Source organism: Oryctolagus cuniculus, chromosome 11 (genome assembly GCF_051225735.1).
Source record: "Oryctolagus cuniculus isolate XC-2025 breed Fujian yellow rabbit chromosome 11, ASM5122573v1, whole genome shotgun sequence".
Lineage (NCBI taxonomy): Eukaryota > Metazoa > Chordata > Mammalia > Lagomorpha > Leporidae > Oryctolagus > Oryctolagus cuniculus.
The window spans coordinates 56690515-56696618 of NC_142877.1; the positions used below are offsets into that span (position 1 = coordinate 56690515).

The 6104-nt window shown below is 58.7% G+C and overlaps 1 long non-coding RNA gene across 2 annotated transcripts; it reads left to right on the forward strand.

The window, feature by feature from the left end:
• Window positions 1-567: 567 nt before the first annotated feature.
• LOC127491020 (uncharacterized) lies at window positions 568-5729 on the forward strand. 2 transcript variants are annotated; one of them, XR_007919471.3, is made up of 4 exons: window positions 568-705; window positions 1507-1608; window positions 5039-5188; window positions 5460-5729. It is a non-coding gene; the product is annotated as an uncharacterized LOC127491020 (long non-coding RNA). The 2 variants fall into 2 exon arrangements; XR_016216771.1 differs by lacking the exons at window positions 568-705; window positions 1507-1608 and adding an exon at window positions 3845-4138.
• Window positions 5730-6104: the final 375 nt, after the last annotated feature.

Sequence of the window (6104 nt, forward strand, 5' to 3'; positions counted from 1 at the left end):
TTCAGACGAGGAAATGGAAGCCTTGGTGAGGGTGCATAGTGTCCCCGGTGGTCGCTCTCTAGTGGTGGGCTGGTGTATCTGGGGTTTGCCTGCCTCTGGCATGGTGGGTGTCAGGTCAGTGACTGCAGGGTGTGAGCTGGCGAGGGGGGGACCAGAGGCACAGCAGGCAGTGGGACTCTAGGGAGGGCTCTGGGCAGCCAGGGCCTGTGGGAGCGCCGGGTGGTCCTAACTTAGGGAAGAATTTGGGAGTTGTTTCCGGAAGCAGAAGCATGGGGGGAGGGTAGGCACTGTGGCCCTTGTGAACTATGAGCCCTGCGTCTCTTACCCTCTCCCGCGTCAGAGGTGGACCAGGTGGGGGAGGGGTCCCGGCAGAGGACAAAGGAGCCAATTATTGAGTGGATTAATTGATTAATTGTCTGGAAGCTTCCAGTGCTCCTCCAGCAATGCCATCCCCTCCCCCGACCCCAGCCAGGCATGGCCTCGGTTGGCCTGGATTATTAATTAGGGCTTGGAGTCATTTAACGATGATTTCATTATCGACGTGCTGTCTGTCTCGGGCTCAGCCCGGTTGCCAGGGCGACTCTGATCGATTGCCTTCCGGTCTCCTGCCTCTGCCCAGCCTGGCTGTGGACGACACCCCCTAGCGGCCGACGCTGGGATTGCAGAGCATCCAGGGCAAGGCTCGAAAACCGCCCTGGGGCAGAGGTAGGGGACGCGGGGTGGGGGCGGGGGGCTCCTGCAGCTGGTCTGGGGCTCGGGTTGCTGAACTGTGGCCCCTGTTCCGGATGTACTGACCTACATGGCTGCTTCCAGGGACGCTGGGGATCTGTCCTTGTCCCTGGCTTGTGAAGTTCCTCTGATCCTGCCCCCTGGTGGCCTTCCACCCACACACCACTTTGGGATGGCTGTAGGAAGGGGTGGCGGGCAACCTCAGTTTAGCCCCGAGGCCTTAAGCCAGCGTTAAAGCCCTTCCCGCTGCTACAGGGACTCCTGGGCTCCAGATGCAAGACTCCCAGGCTGTTGGGTCTGGGTTGCGCGTCCAGCAGGCTAGTGGGGAGCCATTCCCTTTTAGCTTACCCGTGTTGATGTTCTTAGGGCCTGCCTTGGCCGGTCTTTGCAGTGCTCGGCTGCTCCCTCAGACTCAGGGAAGCCAGGGCGAGGGGAGGGGGCAGGGTTCAGGTTGCCATGCCGTCTCAGGTCTTCTAAGAACTTGCTGCTTGCTCCCTAACTGGCCTGTTAAAGCCTGGCTCCGTGCGTGCACACTTCTCTCCGGATTCTATGCCTCGGTCTCATTGTGGGGGCTTGTTAGTGGGGTGTTGCTTAAAGGCAGAGCTGGGGCCATAAAGCTCTTAGGAAAAAGGGTTCAGACTGGGGGTGGGGCTGCCACTCAATGTGACAGCTCAGGAGGTGTCTGAATTGTTGACCCAAGGGTGATGGACAGTCATTAGTCTTCTGTGTTGCTTATGCTTTTTCTAAAAAAATTCTATTTATTTTCATTTATTTCAGAGAGAGTGTCTTCCATCTTATGGTTCATTCCCCAAATGCCTGCAGCAGCTGAGAGGGGCCCAGGCCTAATCCAAGAGCCAGGAACTCCATCCCGGTCTCCCAGTAGGTAGCAGGAGTCAAGTACTTGAGCCATCGCCTGCTGCCTCCCAGGTGTACATTAGCAGGAAGCTGGATCGGAAGTGTGGAGTAGCTGGGACTTGAACCAGGCACTCCCCTGTGGGGTGCGGGGGTCCCAGTATGCCAGACGCCCTCCCCTGATTTTGCTTCTGGGTTGCATGCTGCTTATTTAGCTCACAGATGCAGACATCCCCCCAGTCCTTACGCCCTCAGGTCTCAGTGAGCCCTACGCAGTCTGTCCCCAGTGCTCTCACCACGTCCTGCCTCCCTTGCTCATCTGCCTGTTTGGCTGGCCGTGCCAGGCTGTATTCACACTGAAAGCCAAGGGCCGCAGTGCAGGCCTGGGGGGGGGGGGGTGCGGCAGGTAGGGCTGTGTCTGCACGCGGGCTGGGGGTGGGGGTGTCTCTGAGATCCACCCCCTCCCAGGGCTGGCGCTGGGAGAGCGCCTGGGTGCAGCTGTGGCTGCAGCTTCACCCCATCAGCTTTCCGGGCACATCCGCCCCTGAGCTGCACCTGAGAGGGAATGGCTCAGGAGCGGGCGAGTGAGATTGAAGAGGATCATAAAGAAAATATATATCCCCTCCCCGGCCTCGCTCCCCCCTCCTCTCAGCACTCGCCTCCTTCTCTCTCTTTGTCTCGCTCCCTCCCCCTCTTCCCACCCTCCGTGGTTCCTTTGTTCCTCCTTTGCCTCCCTCACCTTCCTGTCCATCCATCCGGCAGGCAGGTCTGTTTGTCTGTCTGTCTGTCTCTCTCTGACTCCAAACACATTTTGGCCTGGATTTTTCCAGGGTCATGTTCACCGTCAGTCCCCGGCTGTGTCCCCCCTCCCCTGCTGGCTCTGTCCATCTGAGGGTCCCTCGTGCCCTCGTGTCTGTGTGAGTTGCACTGTCTCGTGCACATCCCCTCCCCTCCCCTCCATCTCCAGTGGCTGCCTCCCCCGGCCCTGTTCCTGTCCCTTGCTTTGCTTCTCTCCCTGTTTGCTTCTGTCTCTGTCTCTCTCTCAGCCTCTCTCCTGTCTGGGGCTGCCGCACCCCTGCCAGCCTCTCCTTGTCCCCCTCCTACCCCTCAAGGTTCAGACACTTGCTGTGAATCACCTGGATAGGCTCCAACTGTCAGTCCCCCCAGCTTGCACCCCCTTCTCCCCGGGAGATTTACGACCCCGACTCTGCCTCCTCTGCAGTCCCCCCCAGGCACGAGCCAGTTCTGTTCATTACCTGGTGATTATCTGGGGGCCCGGGCATTTCCCACCCTCCGCCCCGCAGGCACTGAACAGCACGGGGAGAGAAGGCGAGGGATTGCTCCTGGGCCCCCCACCCCGCCCCGCGTGCAAGGACACGGGACCCTCCCCCGTGCCCGCCCCTCCTGCCCTGAAGCAGTGCACATCTGGGAAAATCCCAGCTTGAGGCAGGGGAGACGGCCCAGGACTGTTGGAAGCGACATAAATCAAAGAGCCAGATGCTGCCCCGCTGCCTGCCCTGCAGCCAGCCTCCCATGCCTGCCTGTCGCCTTCGCCCGGGAGGACTTGGGGCTCTAGTGCCACCCCTGCGCGACTGAGGGGCCCATGCCCTGGGGATTCTCGGGTCTCCCTTGGTGGTGGCGGGCTCTTCACCCTGCTCTCAGTGTTCTGTCCTGGTGTCGTTAGTGTAGATTCTGCCTCTGCGGGTCCTACCTCTCTCCTTGCTCTCTGCCCCGTCGCCCTGTTGCTGGGTCCTTCTCGCTCCCTGTGGAGGGTCTGCCGGATTGGCCGCCCTCTCGGGACGAGGCAGAGCCCTTGTCCCTGAGGCTAGCCCCTGCTCAGGCTGCTGGCTTGTCCACTTCCCTGACAGTACCAGTCTTACCCTTGTTTGGCAATTACCATCTGGGGAAGGCGGACACAGCGTCCTTGGGGCGTGAGTTTCAGGGTCTAGAACGTCCCACTTTGTCACTTGTGTCCACCCTGGAGAACAGAAGCCTGCCTGCAGGGACTGATCTTTTTTCCTTGTTACCCCCTCCCCACTGTGATGCTACTTGGTTGTCACACACTGTTCACGGATGCTGTGGACGCTGAGTGACTTTCTCAGAAAGCGCACCTGGAGGAGCCCGAACCCACCCTGCCTTTTTAGCTTGACTTCTGGGGTTGATGTGATGGGACATGTGGGTGGGTCCTAGTGCAGTATTTTGGGAGAGCTTGGAGGACCAAGGATTCTATCCTAATTTTTATTATTTTATTTATTTATTTATTTTTTATTTGACAGGTAGAGTTATAGACAGTGAGGAGAGAGAGAGACAGAGAGAAAGGTCTTCCTTCCGTTGGTTCACTCCCCAAGTGGCTGCTACAGCCGGCGCTGAGCTGATCTGAAGCCAGGAGCCAGGTGCTTCTTCCTGGTCTCCCATGCGGGTGCAGGGCCCAAGCACTTGGGCCATCCTCCACTGCCCTCCTGGGCCACAGCAGAGAGCTGGACTGGAAGAGGAGCAACTGAGACTAGAACCCAGTGCCCATATGGGATGCCGGTGCCACAGGCGGAGGATTAACCAAGTGAGCCACGGTGCCGGCCCCATCTATCCTAATTTTTAAAAAAGATTTGTTGTTTTGTGTGTGTGAGAGAGAGAGAGAGAGTGAGAGAGAGAGAGAGCTTCCATTGCTGGTTCACTCCCAATATGGTCACAGCAGCCAGGGCTAGATCTGGCTGAAGCCAGGAGTCTGGAACTCCACCTGGATCTCCCAGGTGGGTTCAGGAGCCCTACCACCTGGGCCATCCTCTGCTGCTTTCCCAGGTTGGATTAGCAGAGAGCCAGATGGGGAGTGGAGCAGCCGGGACTCACATGGGCTGCTGGCGTTGCAGGTTGTGGCTTAACCCACTGTGCCACAGTGCTGGTCCCTCTATCCTCAGTGTGAAGCCTCCTGAGTGGAGGTTCTCTCTCCCTGTATCTGAGACTAACCCCCGAATGGCTACAGGTGAGGCCCCACCCCCTCCAGCTGATCAGGAACTCCTCCTTCCCCGGTCTGCACACCCCCAGGACACCTGCTCACCCTCCCGCCAAGCTCAGAGTCCAGACTCCACCTCCCTGCCCCAGCAGGCCTGACCCTGCTGCCACTGCCCACCCGGCTTTCCTCCCGGGCTCTGGCCTATCCCACCTCCCTCAGTCCTTCTGCTCCCGCCGGGCCCTGCCCCGGAGAACCTCCCCGACCCCAGGCCTCACCAGAACCGATGCAGAGCCCGAGGGGAGCAGGGCTGAGCCCAACGTGGTGCTGGCAGGGAGGGTTCCGGGGTGCCGGGCGGCCTGTGGACTGGGGAGTGGTGGGCCTGGGGCGGTTTGGAGACCTTAGCCTTTCTGTAGGTCCTCCCCTCTTCTTTGTCGCACCCCCATTTTCCCGCCTTTCGTCTCTCTCAGGGTGTGTGTGGAGCTGGCTGCACTCAGCTTCCCTTTCCCACAGGGCCCAGCACGTATTCTGAATGAAGGAAGACTTTCCCACCCGGGCCGGCTGCCTCCTTCGGGTTTTGCCTCGTTCTCTCTCCGGATCCTGCACCTGTCAGTGTCTCTGCCTCTCGGAGCAGGTGCTGATGGCGGGCGAGGCGAGGATGAGGTAGGTGGTACCCAGCTGTGGGCGAGGACCCAGGGGGAAGTGTCTTCACAGCTGCTTCAAGTAATGGTCCTGTGTTTCTTTTGTGACTTGAAAAAGCAGCGGTGGCTGAGGGAAAGATGACCACATTCTGCTGGGCTGTGGCTGCCTAGCAGTTTCTAAGATGCTGTAAGGGGGCCGGCGCTGTAGGTAGTGGGTAAAGCTGCTGCCTGCAGTGCTGGCATCCACATGGGTGCCACCGGTTTGAGTCCTGGCTGCTCCTCTTCTGATCCAGCTCCCTGCTAATGAGCCTGGGAACGCAGTGGAAGATGGCCCAAGTGCTTGGGCTCCTGCACCCATATGGGAGACCAGGAGGAAGCTCCTGGTTCCTGGCTTCAACCTGGCCCTGCTCCAGTTGTTTTGGCCATTTGGGGAGTGAACCAGCAGATGGAAGACCTCTTCTCACCCCTCTCTTTCTCTGTAACTGACATTCAAAAAAAAAAATGCTGTGTAAGGGCTTGTCTCACATCCCAAGCATATTGTATATGAGCCAGTACTCAATAAACCTCGAAACTTGATGGCTGTCTCCTCTCTCTCGGAATCCATCGATTTTATGTGCATGATAGGCATAGTTATTGATTGACAAGGGCCTGGCACAGAAGCTTGAAGTGAGACCGCCTTCTTGGGTCTCCGAGAGGCCATTTGCTGCTGCCACACAAAACACCACCAAAACTTTGTAAGTCCTGAGTCCGTTGGCGTCTAAAGCTGCTCTCCACCCCACACACGTGGTCAGCACCCCGACACCAGAAGCGCAGACAACACCTCTCCACGCCTGACACCTGCTTTATCGTCTGCACGTGGCAAATGTCGACGTCTCGGCCGAGTTGCTCTAGCCCTCCAGCACGTCTTGGGCGACTTCTCTCCATGATCAGTTACCACG